The 18,627-nt window shown below is 38.4% G+C and overlaps 1 protein-coding gene across 5 annotated transcripts in view; it reads left to right on the top strand.

Moving 5' to 3' along the window:
* Positions 1–18,627, top strand: part of LCLAT1 (lysocardiolipin acyltransferase 1) — a 181,202-nt gene that overhangs the window by 32,792 nt on the left and 129,783 nt on the right. The window contains exon 1 of one of the 5 annotated variants that reach the window (XM_042982229.1): positions 15,050–15,071. The exons of the other annotated variants lie outside the window; for them this stretch is intronic. The gene's annotated coding sequence lies outside the window, so the exon portion shown is untranslated. Of the gene's footprint in view, positions 1–15,049; positions 15,072–18,627 lie in introns of those variants that run through there. 5 annotated transcript variants of the gene reach the window in all.

The following is an 18,627-nucleotide window of genomic DNA, read 5'->3' as shown; positions in this document are numbered from 1 at the left end:
TATGTACATGTTCTTGTTCTAAACTAAGCACTGTTTCTGCGGTTTGGACTTTTCCTTTATAAATAGAATTTTAATCCATGTAGGTTAAATTTTTTTCCAGACATGTTATGATTAGCACTGGCTACAACTTAATCCTAAAATGTATGTAAGAAATTTAATAATATTTTATAAGCACTCCTTCCATTAAATGAAAGCAAGTAGAAATTTTTTGAATATTTAAAAAATCCTCTGTTTTTCCATAGTAGTGTGGAAAGCTAGTATGGCCACTTAAAAAGAAGCAATCATGTTGCCTGTTTGGTCCTGTCACTGGGAATATTACTTATATTTTGCAGTCACTTGGTCTTACATACCATGACAGCTCATTCATAAATTCTTTTGATTATACCCTGCATTAATGCAGTTATCTAGAAAAAAATTATTGTAGGATCTTACTTTCCAAATGTGATTGGTCTGCCAATTCAGGCCCACTGCACTGACCAACACACAGGCTTCCTTAAATTCTAAGGACAGGCAGTTTGGATTATAGGAGATTGTTCAGGAGAGTTGTTAAGAAGCATCTTCTGGAATAAGACCCGTCTGGGATCTTAGTTTTTTACTTTCTAGGTAATCGAAAATAAGGAAAGTTTGAAAAACTGTTACATCAGCAAGAGACAGTGCGCACATGTGCACATGCGGGAGGGGCAGAGAGAATCCCAAGAAGTCTCCACACCAGCAACACAGAGTCTGACATGGGGCTTCAACCCACAAACTGAGATCATAACCTGAGCCGAAACCGAGTTGGATGCTTAACCAACTGAGCCACCCAGGTGCTCTTTAATTAAACCCTTAATGGATTTTAAAGGCAATTCTGCTTTTCTTTTCGCAAACCTTGAAGACAACAGGCAGTGTGGTGTATGGGAAAGAATATTGAACTAGGAATTAGACCTCACTTTAAGTCCCTAGTTTGGCTCTAAATAGTGAGGTTTGGGGCAGTTTCTTTCACCTTTAGACACTTTGTTTTTTTAGTGGTAAAATGAGAGAGTTGGACTAAATGATGTTTAACTGTGAAATTGACTTCCATTGACATCTAGGTGAGAAATTACTCAGAGCATTTTGGGAGGATTTATCCTTCCAGGGTTGTCTCACAAGAAAATTGTCATTGCCTTATGTTTACATCTCATTTTCAATCAACCATGTATTATGTTTCTTGATGATTCATCATATTCTCTATAGCAGGATGTGACTCCTAAATTGCTCGAAAACCTCAAAACGGCTTTCCAAGTTTGAAGATTTGTTGCCATTCATTGAGGATGATCACTAGAATGTGCTAAAGGTTTTATAGGAATTTCTCAAAAAGGAGTTTGAAAAATATTTTAAGCGTAGTGTTGTTGGAGTGAGTATTGTAACTTCCCAAGTCTGTCTTTTTGTAAATTTTTTTTTTATGTTTTATTTTATATTTGAGAGAGAGAGAGGGAGAGAGCACGCGTGCGCGTGCGCGCGCGCATGAGCGGGGGAGGGGCAGAGAGACAGAGACAGAATCTGAAGCAGGTTCCAGACTCAGAGCCCGGCACAGGGCTCGAACTCACAAGCCATGAGATCATGACCTGAGCCAAAGTTGGATGCTTAACCGACTGAGCTACCCAGGCACCCCCAAGTCTGTTTTTTTGAATCATATAGGTCTCATTTGGAAATAATGATTTTTCATGTCTTTTTTTTTTTTTTAAGTTGATTTACTTTATGGGCTTTCATTGTACTCTGTGGCCCTAGATTTGAGACTCCTAGTTTAAATTTTTAGTGTTTTCTCAGTGTCTTATACCTCTTAGCTTTACTATTTAAAAAAAAAATTAATGTTTATTAATTTTCTGAGAGAGAGAGTGTGTGAGAGAGTGGGGGAGGGGCAGGGGGAGAGGGAGACACAGAATCCAAAGCAGGCTCCAGGCTCTGAGCTGTCAGTACAGAGCCTGACACGGGGCTTGAATTCATGAACCACAAAGATCATGACCTGAGCCGAAGTCAGTCTCTTAACTCACTGAGTCACCTAGGTGCCCCTCTTAGCTTTACTATTAACCAGTATTTTTTAAATTGTAATTTTAAGATAGTAGCACTAGAAGAGTATTATGGGCAAGAGCTGTGTTGTGCAGTATAGAATCCCTAGTGCAGATGTAGTTTCTGTTTCTTTGTCCACAAGCTTAGGGGAATGCTGAAGCTTATCCATAAATTTACTAAATCTTAGCCATCAAATTTTAATATGACTAAAACTGGTATGACCAGCATGTTCCAGTATGTGAATGTTTGCTCAAGTGTGTATGATTTAGTAACATATTTGCCAGACGCTTAAAAAAATATATTTATTTTGAGAGAGAGCAAGCGCGAGCAGGGGAGGGGCAGAGAGAGAACGAGAGAATCCCACGCAGGCTCCATGCTTCTGGCTGGCAGCCCAACAAGGTGCTTGATACCACAAACCATGAGATCATGACCTGAGCCAAAATCAGGAGTCAGGTGCTCAAAACACTGAGCCACCTAGGCACCCCTGCCAGATATTTTTAAAAAGTGATTACATTTTTAAATAATTAAATTGAACTATTTATCAAATAGTATTTCATTTTGCTAAATGTGTGGTAAATTAGGGGCACCTGGGTGGCTCAGTGGGTTAAGTGTCCGACTTCTGCTCAGGTCATGATCTTGCTGTCTGTGGGTTCGAGCCCCGCATCGGGCTCCGTGCTGACGGCTCAGAGCCTGGAGCCTGCTTCGGATTCTGTGTCTCCTTCTCTCTCTGCCCCTCCCATGCTTGCGCTCTGTCTCTGTCTCTCAATAATAAATAAATATTTTAAAAAAATTAAAAATAAATGTGTGGTAAATTAAATTTTAGCAAACTTAAATTTATTTACAGACATAATTTTTCAGATATTTTGCCATAGAAATCGTGTGTATGTGTTAAATTTTTAAAAAGTAATCTCTCAGTTAAGCAGGAAGTATTTTAGAACCTGACTAATTAAATTATCCAAACTAACAGACTGCCGTGTGGTAGAAGTTTGTTTGTTTATTTAATTAATTAATTTATTTATATTTTGAGAGAGAGAGAGGTGGGGTAGAGGAGTGGAAGAGAGAATCCATATTAGCCTCCACACACCTGCCTGGGTTCCAATGCAGGGCTGGAACTCACAAACTGAGATCATGACCTTGAGCTGAAATCAAGAGTCAGATGCTTAACTGACTGAGCCACCTAGGCGGCCTGGTAGAAGTATTTAAAAAAAAAAAAAAAAAAAATTTTTTTTTTTAACATTTATTTATCTTTGAGAGACAGAGCATGAGCAGGGGAGGGGCAGAGAGAGAGAAGGAGACACAGAATCTGAAGCAGGCTGCAGGCTCTGAGCAAGCTGTCAGCACAGAGCCTGATACCGGGCTCGAACCCACAAACTGAGATCATGACCTGAGCCGAAGTCGGATGCTCAACCAACTGAGCCAACCAGGCGCCCCAGAAGTATTTTTTGATAATAATTCTACTTAGGCTGATCTTTCTCCAGTGAATACTTGAATATTTTCCATGGAAAGCATTGTGATAAGAGATACATATGACTATTGGAAAGCACTCACTTTAGAAATTATCAGCAGATGTTTTCTTTGCATGATTGATTTCATCTAGTTTGGTCACCCCTTAGCTGATCTAAACTGACTAGAAAGATGCATGGCTAACATTTGCACAACCCTTGGGAACTTCCTGAGGCACGCACTGGGTTTCCAGTAAATGGAATTTGCACCTCTTATCTTTCCTCTGCCAGGTTTTCCTATCTTTAAGGAGGCATGCTGTGCAGTGTTATCCTTTTCAAACCTTGCATTAGTGGTATACTAAAGTAGAAAGAGTGATTTTTGTAGAAGTTTGGTTTAATAGAGGCTCAGAATTGGCTTTCTGTCTTGAATAAGCACATATTTCCATTGGTCATAAGTAGTTCTCAGTGTTCACTTTCTTTAGTGTTTCACACTCCTTTGTTCCAAGTAAAATTCTTATTTTTATCTCCTAGTTGAATGATGACATTTGAATATCTCTAACAAAGACATTCTTTATTACTGTTTTTAAAAAAAAATTTTTTTTTAACATTTATTTATAATTGAGAAACAGAGAGAGACAGAGCATGAGTGTGGTAGGGGCAGAGAGATGGGAGGGACACAGAATCCAAAGCAGGCTCCAGGCTCTGAGCTGTCAACACAGAGCCTGATGCAGGGCTCAAACTCACAAACCATGAGATCATGACCTGAGCCGAAGTCAGACGCTTAACCGACTGAGCAACCCAGGAGCCCCTCTTCGTTGCTGTTTTTAATGGTAACTAACATTTCCCCCTGTAAGCTAAGATAAATAATTAGAATCATAGTATATTACATAATGTTTAGATTAAAGATAGTTATTTTAGAAAAGGAAATTTTGAGTTAATTCCATAGGAGATTATTTTTCAGTTTGTCAATTTACTGCTTTGTTGAGCTCCCTTTTTTTGAGTTTAATATTTGTCATATATATGTTTATATAGAGTCAACTATTTTTTCTTTTCAATCTTTGAGGCATGTTTTTTGAGTTCAATTTATATATGTAAGGCTTTCTGCCCACTCTCAGGTAACTCCTGTTTTTTACATTTAAATTCTTAGGACTATTTAGGAGTAATCAGTGTTTCCTAATTTGCAAAGCTATACATGTTTGTTAGAAAATATTAAGCCTTATAATTGTGTAATAAACTGGATAGTGCAAGTAAATCCCCATTGCCTACAAGGCAGAGACTGAATTTGTTTTAGTCAGGAAAGGACATTGTCTTAGAAAGAACTGTTGATAGCCTTCACTGCCATGTTTAAAACATTTTTTAATATAAAAATTAAGCCACAAAATTCTGATACCACATTTTATGTAAGTCACAGAAAACTGAATTATAAACATGTTGTAATTAATTTAGCATTGTTAATAGGTTATCGACTTGTACTTATTTATCTCACTTCATTGTAGACCAGTAGAAACTTTGACATGTGTTGGGATGTGTCTTCAGTTTACATTTGGGAACCATTGATCTGACCAACGCCGTCTCTGTCACTGTTCTTCAGAATATAGCCAGCTTTGTCCTCTTACTCTTCTGGTCTACTGTTGCCTTATTTTCACTTGCTTGTTTTTGTTCATGTGGTTCCTTTGTTTCCAGTTTCATGCCACTTACCCTTCCTGGTTCATTTCAAATCCTCCTTGTGGCAGAGACTCCTGGCTCTCCACCAGAATTTGTTCTTCTCTTCCTGAGCCTGGAGCTGGCTCTTGTCTCCCGTGTGACTGAGTTGTAGCCTCTAGAACGTGAGTAGAAATGATGTGTGGCAGTTCTCGGTGCAGTTTCCTCTTCTACTGGCTGGATGTGTACCATAATGTGGAACTAGGGGAATGCGGAGCCACACGGAAGCCACCTGGATCGCTGAGTGACTGTGTGGGAGAGAGTTGTCCACCAACCAGAACCTTCCTCCCCACTTTGCTACGACTACACATGCAAGAACTAAACTAGTGTGTGAAGCCATTGGACGTTTGGTTCGATGGTTACCTCAGTTTCCCTGACTCTAAGAACACTACTTTCTCTAGGAAGCAGTTTCTGACTATTTCAGTTCATACAGATATTGTTTTTTCTCCCCAAATTCTGTGGTGTTTATTATGTATTTGCTGTTCACATACTTTTTAAAAAAATGAAAAACAAAAGCAGAAAAACAAAGGCAGCATATATTTAATTTGTGCACGGCTAGCTCACACGGACTATAGGCTTTTGGAAGACCATGACTATCTTATATTTCTTTTGTGTTCTCCGTGGTACACTGTTTAGGCATTCAGTAAAGACCTTGAGGAATGAAAACTTGGGAACAAATCTTTACTATTACTTTTTTAAATGTTTATTTATTTTTGAGAGAGGGAGGGAGAGTCAGAGAGAGAGGGAGACACAGAATCTGAAGCGGGCTCCAGGCTCTGAGCTGTCAGCACAGAGCCCGACGTGGGGTTTGAACTCAAACCGCGAGATGATGACCTGAGCTGAGGTTGGACACTTAACTGACTGAGCCACCCAGGTGCCTCAGGGAACAAATCTTTAGATGTAGCATAGATATTGACATCTGCAGTGGTGTTAAGTTTAGTTAACTTCATTTATTTTCACTTTCTCTGGTTAGACTTTAATTTTAAAGGAGAAAAATGTACAGAGAACCTGTAAGAATAAATTAGAACAAAGACCTTACAAGCTCATGAAATTTGTAGTGGTGAAGCTGCTTCCTTTGCTTTCCTCTCCCTCCCCCTTTCCCTCTACAGTCACTAAACTTTTACAACAGGGTCATGTTCTAGGCCCTGGGGGTATAGCAGTAAGACAAAATTGTCACCTCCTTGGAGTTTACAGACAATAAACAAGTAAACGTTTGGAATGCTAAATGTGATCAGTATCTGGAGAAAAATAAAGTTGGGGGGGTTGAGGGTAGGGGCAGCAGGTGAGAGGATGCTTGCTCTGAGTGTGTGCTGCTCTGTGGGCTTGGTGTTAGGGTGTTAACGTGGGTGTCCTGGAAGGCCTTTCTGGGAAAGTGACCTTTGGGCTAAGACCTGAACCAGGTGAGTAGAAACATGTGGCTAACTGGAAACAGAGTGAGTAAGTAGAAGAGACCACAAGTGCTCTTCAGCCCGGGGTGAGTGTGATGAAAATGTTCTAGCACTGACCATGGCGATATGGCATGCTCTGTGAGCACACTGAAACCCACCGAGACGCACGCTTTCTGTGCGTGACTTCTAGGGTATGTGAACTACATCTCAGTAAAATGGTCAGAAAGAAAACATCAGAGCTTTCGAGGTCTTCAGCATCAACCTGGGAGAAAACCCTTCTCCTCACTGCTCTCTTTAGCAATGTTTGGTTGTAGAGTTGTAGTTACTACAGTATATCACACGGATCATGTTCTAGTCAGACCCAGATACTATGCAAAGCACAGTAATCATAATGAATGTTAGTAAATTCGTATCAGAGTACTTTGGCCATAATTTTTAAAAACTCCAACCCTAAAATCTGCCATGTATATGAACTCTTAATGGTTTGCTGCTAAAGTAACAGTTGATTATTTTCCGTTTATAACTTGAGGAAAAGGTAGTGTTGGCTTCGTGCTCAGTAATGACCGATTTGGGATTGAGACCATGCTGACTTTGCAGGGCAGTTGCCTGAGAGCTTTGCCTTTAGAATCATGCCTGCTTTCTGTTTGCTTTAAATGGTTTATATTCAGAACAGCCTGTCTTAGGCTGTCTCCCTGGATCTTGGCTTCTTCAGATCCTGGCTCGTAGAGACTATCTTTTATTTTATTTTTTCCTCTAGAAATAATCTTTAGTTTATTGTTTCTTTGTATCACAATTTCACCTGGATCCCACCCGCCTAGGCAGCATGGACTCAGATCCCTCCTCCTAAATACTTAGGATCTTAGAGCTAGAAAGTTTAGAGTTCTAGAACTATAGTCAGTGCAAAGCTTGTATCTATACTTACCAATCCTTAATTCTGTCCTTGATGTCTCTCTCGGGTACCGTGACTGTTATTCTATGAGGAATTGACAAATAATGCTCATAAAACAGCTTCTTGTTGACCCTATGGAGATTCTTCAGATTCTGTTATGGATTATGTTTGAAATTATTGACTCAAAAATTGTATTTTATTAAATTTCCAATCATTTTTCTCAGTCTGTACTCTGCCTTAGGAGCAGTTTTCCCTTGTACTGACAAGCTTTCAAATCCCTTCCTTGTCAAGTTGAGAGCACTTGACCTGCATTGCAGTTCTAGACCTGGTGCTGCCACTAACTCACTTTGTGACCTTGGCATGTGGCTTAGTCTGACCATAGACAAATTTAGTATTATTTCAGAGGTAGCTTTGGTAAATGGTAGCTTTGATGAGCAGGACCTTCTGCCCCCCTTCCCCCGGTGGATGGATTTTATGCAGAGATTACGACCCACAAGTGTAAGTAAAATGACGGAAAACACACGAAATGTTGCGTCTCTCACTCCCCTGCCCCCGTGAGGAGGGAAGGGAAGGGTGTCTGCCCCAAGAAGCAGCGGCCCTTCACAGCTTCTTACCACACAGGCGGCATGCAGCAGGGAAGGAGCCAGCTCTGTGTCCTCTGATCTACGAAGAAAGGGCGATTCTGCCCTGCAGGGCTTTGTAAGACAGGGGTCAAGGAGTGCCCTGTAGTGTCAGCCTGGTCTGGAGACAGCCAGTTGAGGCTCTGGCTGCTTGTGTACAGGAAGCCCACTGTTCCTTTTAAAACATTGCAAAAAGCTGGCACACTCTTACTTTTCAGATGAAGCATTTGTATCTAACTAAATTCATACAGATGCATCTTAATCTGGCTACCATCCATCAGCTTTTAATAACAACAGTAACAGCCAGTATTTACTAAGTATGTGCTGTGTACCTCGCTGCTGCAAGTGCTTTACATGTGGTAGCTCACCTGATTTTGAACAACATCCCTTTGACCTGTGGGTACTGCTGTTACCTCTATTTTTATAATTGCGGAAGTAACAGGTTGGAAGTTTCACAATTATTAAGTGGCAGAGCTGGGATTCAAACCCACAGCCTGTCTGACTACATGCTTTGGTTAATTAAGAGGCAAGCCTGATGGAGAAGAGGTGTAAAGTTTCATTGTCGGAGGCCTGGGGCTCAAAAAGGAGATTTTCCAGGGAGCCCCTACTGATGACACCAAGTTGCTTCACTTCTCTGGGTTTCTTCATCTGTAAAATAAAGAGTTTCAAGAAACAAGGTCTTTGAAGTGCTTCCTGTTGGACAAGTCTTAAGATTGTGACTTCACAAGTTATAATACCTAATTCCTTTCAACAGATTTATTTTAATACAGCATGAAAATTTCATTATAGATTTGATCTTACCTTGTAGTCATCAGTGTGTTTCATACATTCCTGTGGGCTGAAGTATGCCAAGCTGCACTGTGCACTCAACACATGACATTGAGCACTTGTAACGTGTCGGAGTGTGAATTGAGATGTGCTGGAGGGTTTAATATACATAGCAGATTTCAAAACTTAGTATGAAAAAAATGAATGTAAAGTATCTTATTAATTTATTTTAGATCACACAAATGATAATTTATGTATATTGGGTTAAATCTATTAAAATTAATTTTGTCTATTTTGCCTTTTTTGAGAGAGAGCATGAGAGGGAGGGGGAGAGAGAGAGAGAGAGAGAGAGAGAGAGAGAGAGAGAGAGAGAGAGAGAGAGAGAGAGAGAGAGAGGATCTTAAGCAGGCTCCATGACCATCGCGGAGCCCAATGTGGGGCTGCATCCCAGGACTATGAGATCATGACCTGAGCTGAAATCCAGAGTCGGATGCTTAACTGACTGAGCCACCCAGGTGCCCCAATTTTTTTTGCTTTTTAAGTGTGTCTACTAGAGGATTTCAAACTACATACGTGGCTCACATTATTTTTCTGTTGGACAGTATTATTGTAGAGAGTCTTCAGTGAGAGAAAGAAGTTGTAGTTACTGTGGATAGGAAACTAATTTGGTTCATATCTAGTAAACTGAAGTGGTCAGTATATTGTCTCCCACTTAGCCATGGATGAATAATATATATTTGTTATAATAACTTGAACACGTTTGATAAAGTAAACTAACTGAAAGAATAGGTGTATTTGTACCATGGGTAACAAAGTAGTGTATCTATTGAACACTTAAATATACCAGGTACTCTTCTAAGCGCTTTGTCTATGTTAACTCAGTACTGATACTAACGCTGCCAGGCAGGTAGATACTGCCAGGCACAGTGACTGTTGTTACTGATCCGGACGCAGTGAGCTACTCGCTTAAGGCCACGCAGTACAGTGAATAATGAGTTACTGTGAGTCTGTACAGTTTGACTTCAGAGACTGTGGTATACAGGTATCCCCTGCTTTTCGAAAGTTCATGTTGTATCCCTTTTATGAAAGACTTATATTAGTTCCTGTTTTTGCTCATCAAAAGAAGTCAGAAGCAAAATTAGCATTCAGCATTTGTCTGGCAGCAAGCCCTTAAAGAGGCAGCATGCACGCCCAAGCAGCGAGAGTGGCGCCACCAAGCTCCTATCCTGGGAGCCACACACACAGCATCTTGGTATCAAGCCGCCGTAGCTTTGAACTGTGTGAGCATCTGTGCTTTTTCTCGGTTTATTTTGTGCATCTGTTAGCAAGATGTGTCCTGAGGTATCAGAAAGCCTAAGGGAGGTTATGTTTTGGCCCTGGGAATGCTCAGGTTTTTTCATAATGAAGTAATGGTAATTGCTTCTTCGCTTTATGCCATTCGGCTTATGAAAGGTTTCGTAGGAAAGTACCACTTGCAGATACGGGAGAGAAACCTGTATTGCCTCTTTAAACTGTATGACCTTATGATTTGCTATATTTTTGAATCTTATGATTCAGTGTGGTAATGCGTGCACTGGATTTTTGTTTTTTAAGCTTAGCGGTGGCCTTAGTGTTGGCTTGCATTTACATTTTGTGGATTTATTTTTAACTGCCTAAGAGCGAATAATTTTTGTTTACATTTCCCACTTGCAGGGGTGGTTGTTTATGCCTTAATTTTAGCCTGTTAATTGCATTTGTGGTAGTGCTCCATAAATTTTGTATATTATAAAAGATCTGCTTGGACTTTCAGGGGGAAGTGTATATGGCCAAATGAAAAAAAAAAACCTTTTAATAATTTAAATGTGTTGTATCAAAAGGCAGTACAGGAATTTGGGTTTCTTTGCTTGCTTAGAAGCTATCATTTAGATGTTAGCCTTAAGAAAGATAACACATTTAAAAGTTTTTATTCTCAAGAGGAAACTGTAATACTCTGTCTAGGTTAAACCTACATTAGATATTTATGTCATGTATATCACATAAGTATATTTAAGAATCATCCTAAATTAGTTTGTAACCTAAAATTTAAAAAATATATATTTTCTGGTTACCAGCTAGGTATGAGATGCTGTGGATGATACAAGAATAGATGTCACGTGTCTGTCCTGTAGAAATGAGACACACATGAAAAAAAGAAATGCAGTTCATTAAAGTAACAGAGAGAGAGAGAGAATGAGAATCCTAAGCAGGCTCCTTGCAATCAGCACACAGCCCAAAACAGGGGTTGATCCCATGAACCTGAGATCATGACCTGAGCTGAAATCAAGAGTTGGATGCCTTAACCAACTGAGCCACCCAGGTGCCCCAAGAATTTGGATTTCTTAAGAAGTTCAGAGTTGAGGGGAAACAAAAAGCTTTGGCTCTGTGATACTTTATCCTTGAGTTACTGCTTATGTGATAGACAACTCTAATAAGTTATGTTCTTGATTTAACAAGATAGATGTTTTTAGTTGTGGTACAAAAAACTAATGAAGAGCTTGCTTTCTTGGTTACTAGGCAAATCCAGCATATGAAATTGGCTTGTTAGCATCATCTCAGACTTCCTGGTTGGAAGAATTTTGTATCACTTAGCAAATACTTGATAGTTGTCTGTTTCTATAGATGACAAATCAGTATTTTGCACTGACAGTTAATTTCATTTATAAATTTCCACATGCAATGAATTTGTACCCTTATTTATAGTTGCACTAAAATTTGCTCTTAAAGTTCTGGCTTATCTTGGCAACTATGGGCTGCATTGTTTAACCTGCTAAACTCCATGTTCTTTCTTTGTAAAATTGGGAAGATCTCTGTCTCCCAGGGGTGAGGAAATTGTTCAGTGAGATAAGACGCTTTAAAGAAAATGCGGTAATGTTTGGACATATTGGACATATATACTCAGTAAATTTTCTCTCCCTTCTTCCTGATTTTGAAATGGTTGTGACTAGCAACTTCTAATTATGTATATACTTAGCTTAAACATAGACTTTCATGCAGCAGAACTCAAAGAAATTTGGAAGGCATTTACTTTTGTAAAATCTGACTTAATATTTGTTGTAATAACCTAAATTTTTAAAATGTTGATATATCAAGAGAAGTTCTTTAATTAGAATCTCCATAAAAAACCTGAACTATCAAAGGACTAAGGTGTTTCTACAATGTTATTTTATGAACCTAAAGCATACTGTGGCTGTGGCATTCAAAGGAAATGCATCTTAAATTCCACATATGAATGAAATTGTATGGTAATTTAAGAAACAAAACAAATGAACAAAGGAAAAAAGAGAGAGGCAAACCAAGAAATGGAGTCGTAACTATAGAGAACGAACTGATGGTTACCAGGGGGGAGGTGGGTAGGGGGGTGGGTAAAATAGGTGGTGGGGATTAAGGAGTGCACTTGCTGTGATGAGCACTAGGTGTTGTATGCAAATGTTGAATCACTATATTGTACACCTGAAGCTAATATTACACTGTATGTTAACTGGAATTGAATAAAAACTTAAAAAAAAAAAAGGAAATGCAGTTCAGGAGAAATATTCTATGTCAGCCATTTTCTGTATCATGCAGTTAAGGAAATGCAGTTAAGCTTTTTTTTTAAGTAGACTTTTTTTCTTTTGGTGTACTTATATGGGTGTTAATGTATGCATAGATTTGTGTAACCTCCATCTCCAAAAAACTCCCTTGTGCTATTTCTTTATAGTCTTGAAGGGCTTTTGTTCCATATCTTCCTGATTACTGGAAATTTCTATTAATTAATGTCTTTTAACCTCATGTTCCTCAGAGAAAAAGTGAACAATAATATCTACCTTGAAGAGTTGTTACAATAATCAAATGTGATATTACATAAACATAAATCCATAAATATAAATACACGTGTGCGCACATGTGCTCGCGTGTGCGTGTGTGTGCACGCGCACGTGCACGCGGCCTGGCCCATAGTAGGTTTCCTATCAGTTTTTTTTAAGAATATATTTTGTAAGTAATATAGTTTACAGTAACTTTTAGAATAGCTTAGTAAAGAAATATCATGTTCTCTTGATATCTAGAGCTTTTGGAGTGGGAAGGTTGATTGTCAAAGAATCCTCTGATAAGTTTTTTAGAAATGTGTCATCAGTTTCTCTGTTTTGGCTTGGAGGGAGGAGTACCCATATCTGTTTAACTTTATCATAATATTTTAGGGTTCATTTCACATTATGCCCATTTCATAAAATGTGATTTTTTTAAGTTGATGATTGAGATGTATGGCCTGAGTCTTTGCTAACCCCAGGGCTTCCTTCTGAACTTGTATTTCTAAGCCCTAATGTAATAGTGATTTGGGGGGACATTTTAATCTTTTTCTTAAAAGTGAAGTACACAGTATTCTGGTATACAACATCCTAGGCAGTAGGATATAATTGCTTTTCTACAAATTTAATTGTTTAATCAAGTGCAGAAGCAGATTTAGAAGTTTTTGTTCTTGCTCACAAATCCTCATGTACACTGTCTTTATCACTGTTCTTTGTCTCATTATTAGTGTTCAAAATATTAGTAGGATCAGTAAATTATAGAACTGGAAAGAGCCTTTGAGATCTTCTAGTCAATTCTTGATTCTATCTAACCCAAAGCCCCTTTTTCATAGTAAGTATTTTGTAATACTCTCTTTAGTGTCTTGAAATAAAATGAATAGTTAACAAAAAATTGTTTTACTCACATCATTGAAAGAGATTAATACAATTTCCTAACTGTAATATAAAGGAAAAATAAAAGGAAAATAATTTAAAATATGAAATATGATTATGCCATAAGACAAAACCACAAAACCCCACAAAAAACAGCCCCCCAAATTTCTAAGATACTGTTAAGCACATGTACTGCCCCCTGAACCATGATCCAGACGCAGTCTTCTCTTATCTTTGGTAAAGCAGACGAGGGGTGGGGTGAAAGGGCAGAGGAGAGCATTGGACAGGGCTTGGTGTCACCTCTGCAGGATGACATTAGTGTGATTGCTGGTAGAGCTTGCACGGGAATCCCAGGTCTTGTGAGTTGCTCTGCCGCTCTTGTTTTATTCATTGCTTCTAGGAGGAGAATGAGTACAGTGGTACAGGAAGTAAAAACAGCTTCATGGTCTTTCTAAAAATTTATGTGAAAACATTTTTCATTTTTGAATGAGGGAGTTAACTGCATGTTATTCTTGACTTGTTGCTTGCTGTAGAGCTACATAGGTACATTGAAGTTACTCTTTCTAAATTCATTTATTGGCTAAGGGGAGTTCTGTGGTGGAGTGACAGCGCAGTGAACGTTTGACCTCCGGCCCTGCCCCTGGCACAGTCTCTTAGGGTCTTTCTTCTGGACATCGTGGAGGTAGTAGACATATGGATGTATGTGTAATAACCAGAGGACGTCCTGTAGGTTCAGAGATCCTGCCAGAGCTCCCGTTTTCTGGCTTTATGACTTTGGGCATAAACCCATTTTTTCATCTGTAAAATTCCTACCTTTTCTTTCTCACAGGTTGTCACAAAGGCCAAATGAAAGAGCATGAAGGAAAGTGGTAAACTGGATAGCAAATGCAGTGGATTCATGCTAACTGAAAGCCTCGCATCCTCCTCCTCCAATATTATAAAGAGAATATATGGTCCTTTTTTAATACTCCGTAGTTAGTATATTATCATAATAAATAATCTGAATCTTATTTCAGTTCCTTGAACCCACCTGCCCGAGAGACCTGGAGTGTCATATATGTGCTGTCTCCAGTTCCTGTCTCCACTTGCTCATCCCCTAGTAAGCACACAAACAAAAGGCCAAAACCAAAGATTTCCTGACCTTTATTGCAATATCACCGTTTACTTATTTCACTGTTGATTCCCCGTGCTGGATTGTAGGTTCCATGAGAATTTTGTAGTCTACCCTACGTGCTTGTGCTGCAGGTAAAGTGGTATTTCCAAAATAGAGTCAAATTAACACTCAAGAAGATGTGTTGTCTTTACCCTCCAGGCTCAGCCCTCTCTGATAATCTGGTGTTTCCAGAGGCGCCTGTGGCAGAACACAACAGGAAGCTATCCCAGCACCAGCCAGTTCAAGTTCCTTTGTACTTGTGTCATTTAATCTCTTGAGGGAGCAGTGTCCCCTGAAACTTCTAGAATGTTGCTTCTGATGTTTATCATTGATGTGGAATTCTATAGCAACTTAACTTTGATACTTTTGACTTCAGCCCTTACGTTGAGTTCTTTTTTCATCAAGATTCCAGGTAATCAAGGGTAATTATGTTATAGAGGAAAAACAGATTTTGTTTTAGTGTTGGACTTCTTGCATTAAGAACTAATAGTTTGGGGCGCCTGGGTGGCTCAATTGGTTGAGCGTGCGACTTTGGCTCAGGTCATGATCTCACAGTCTGAGTTTGAGCCCCGCGTCGGGCTCTGTGCTGATGGCTCAGAGCCTGGAGCTTTCTTCCGATGCTGTGTCTCCCTCTCTCTCTGCCCCTCCCCTGCTCATGCTCTGTCTCAAAAATAAATAAAACATTAAAAAAATTAAAAAAAAAGAACTAATGGTTTTGTAGAGTTTTGTTAAGCATATGAAAGGCATATTACTCTTCTGTGAGTATTTTTGTTTTAAGTAGAGGATAACTTACTCTTTTCTGGCAGCCTTCTGACTGTAATTTTTTTTTTTCTTTTTTGGACTCCATGCTTTTGCTTAAGTGCAACAATTCCATTTCTTGTTGATTTCCTCAATATGTGTTCATGAATCTTTCCTTGCATTCAGCAGCTATGCCTCATTAATTTAAATCTGGCTTTGCTTTGCTGGTCTTATGCTTATTTTGTTTCTCTTTTTTCTTAAAGTCTTGTCAGCCATATTCTTCACAACCCAATTTCAGTGCTGCTAACTTAGGGTGCTCATGTTAGTAGATACCTATTACCTTGATTCGATTTTGGAGATTATATGGGTGTTTCTCTCTGCTTGGACTATGGATTTCCCCCTTCTTTTATAGTCCGGCTTTTAAATGTAAAGTGGTTTATTGGAAAGAGCACAGGCTGTAGAGTTAAATGGATATGGGTTTAAATCCTAGCTCTGCTCCCTGCCAGTTAAATAGTTTGAACATGTTTGAATGTTTCTGAGCTCACTTTCTTCAATTGTAAAATGGGTGTATTTTTACCTACTTTTCAGAGTTTTGAGATGTCGGAGTATTTCACTGTAAATTATGTTGTAAATATTGTAAAACACTTGATAGAGTATTTATCTCTTTCTTGTGTCTTTGAACATCTCTGAAAAAAAAAAAAAAAAAGGCAGCGTGGAATAGAGGAGAGACCCAACGGAGAGTGAGAGAGAAGTCCTGGCTTGCTTGAAGACCCCTTCGGTCTAAAAGATTTTGGGAGTTTGTGACTGACTTAATGTGAAGGTCTTTCAAAGAGGAACAAAACCACTAAGGTAGTCTAGATGGAGAGTTCTCTTAGCACTAAGGAAAAGTGAATCTGGATCTCTGTTGCCTAATCTATGGTAAGAAGGGTTTTTTTTTTTTTTTTGCTTGGGCCACTGGTTCCAAATGGTATTCTTTAACATCCTTTAGAGCAGAGAGGTCCAGTGACGGTGAGGAGTCGGGTCTGAGAGTGGAAACAGGTCTGAATCACAGCTGCTCTGCTTGTGTTTTACATATGAGCCTTTCTGGTGAGATTTTTGAATGAACAGTCCTATGGCTGAAAGAGTTTGCAAACCAGTGGACTGAATGATCTCTACAGCCTCTCACAACTCTTGACTTTCCATGATAGGTGATTTTATAGGCAATGTGGTTTTTAAATTGAGTTTTCAGAGATGTCTTTCATAATATTTTATACATTATACTGTCCTGAAAACTACCTCCTTGTTCAGGAGTTAGCTTTGTAAGTTCTATAAATAAATTTAAAAATTCTATAAATATTAATTGCTGTTCTTAAGGCGTCATGAGCTTCTGTTATCAAATATTTGTATTGGCATTCGTATTTCTCCACCTGTGTTTTTATTAGTGGCAAGAACATGCTACATGAAACACGTTAAAATACATGGAGAGAGCTCCAGGGTCATTCTCCATCTGTTATTTATTTTGATTTTTGCAAATCTAGGGAAAAAAAGGTCACAGAGTAATGCTTTAATAGCAAAACAGATGTTCCAGATATTAACCCTGTTGTTATTTGTACAAAGTAGACTTTTATACATGACCCAAATCTCAGTCATGGTCTTTCAGAAGTTAGAAAAAAATGTTTTATACATTTGTAGTATTCACCCAGAATTCTACAATGTATGAGTAACAGCAGTGTTAATGAAATTCAGTCTGAAATATCTTGAATCAAGATTACTTGATTCCATTCATATTATAAGGTATTAAGTAATAAAGGTATCTCAAATATTTTTAAAACAAAGCCTAATATAAATAAATATACATAAAATAGTATTATGATATGTAATATTTCTGCCTTTGCTTATAATACTTTGTGGGCTTTTTGACTTCCCAACTAAGTTTTTTCTAGAATAATGTCATTATATGATTTATCTTTGGTTTCACCTCATTGCTCAGATACTTGATAAATGTATTTCATAAATGAAAATTACACAGTATAGTTTCTTGAGACTTAAGAATGTCTCCAGAATTCCTTTGCAACAGAAGACCATTTCAGGCTGCTATTCAGTTGTCTCTAAACCAGTAGTGTCTTAACTTTCTTTGAATTACAGATCCCTGTGATACAAATTAGGGATCCTCTCTGAAGAAAAACGCACATAAATTAGCTTACAATTTTAGGGGTTTATGAAGCCTTGAATACATTCCATGAGCCATCTACGGGTAAACTTCCCTTTGCTGTGTGAAGAATAAATTGTAGAAAGGAAACATTTGTTTTTATTTTGCTTGTATCTATTAAAAGAAAAAATTGCTATGAATGATAGTTGACTTTTTTGAGAATATGGTAGTGTTTTCATTCAGTTTATATTGATTTGTAAAAAGTCTTTTATTAACGATGTTAATGTAATGTTAGAAATAATGTGATCAGTCTGTGATGTGTTGAAGAACTGTAATATGAAACAGAAAAACATTTTATTCCTTGCCCAGTCAAAACACTTGTTAGGTGCCACCCTGAAACAGTGGTATTTTATACCTTTTAGTGAATACCAGTAATTTATATTAGAAAAGTTACTGATATCAGAATGTCAGCATCTTTTACATATGAAGAACATTGGGCCAGTGTTTTAATGTTATGAAATTCCCATTTTGTGCTTTTCATTAGTGGCTAACTTTATCAAACTCAATGGTATATTATTAATGGCACCTCTCTAGTTCCTTAGTGTAAGAAATCCTGGTCCCTCGTTTTTCCTTTTGAAATAAATGTTATTGGGATTTTATTAAATAATTTAAAAGTAAAACTTCCTGTGCACAATTTGGAAGGAAAATCATAGTCTCACGATGCAAGGAGAGTCGTTGGTAATATTTTGATGCATGTCTGTCTGTCTAGGTTATTTTCTGTTCAGTGATTGCACTCTGTCTCGATTTTGGTCCCCTTTTGTACTCTTGTTTTGCTTGTATATGCTTTTTTCTTAAAACTTTTTTTAATGTTTATTTGAGGGAGAGACAGAGCACAAGCAGGGGAGGGTCAGAGAGAGGCAGTTACAGAATCCAAAGCAGGCTCCAGGCTCTGCGCTGTCAGCACAGAGCCCAACGTGGGGCTCAAACTCACAAACTGTGAGATCATGACCTGAGTTGAAGCCGGACGCTTAACCGACTGAGCTACCCAGGCACCCGTGACTGATTCTTTTCTTTTTTTTTTTTTTTTTAATTTTTTAATGTT

Source organism: Panthera tigris, chromosome A3 (genome assembly GCF_018350195.1).
Source record: "Panthera tigris isolate Pti1 chromosome A3, P.tigris_Pti1_mat1.1, whole genome shotgun sequence".
Taxonomy (NCBI): domain Eukaryota; kingdom Metazoa; phylum Chordata; class Mammalia; order Carnivora; family Felidae; genus Panthera; species Panthera tigris.
Note: the sequence above shows the minus strand (reverse complement) of the source record. Positions and strands in the feature narration are given on the sequence as shown.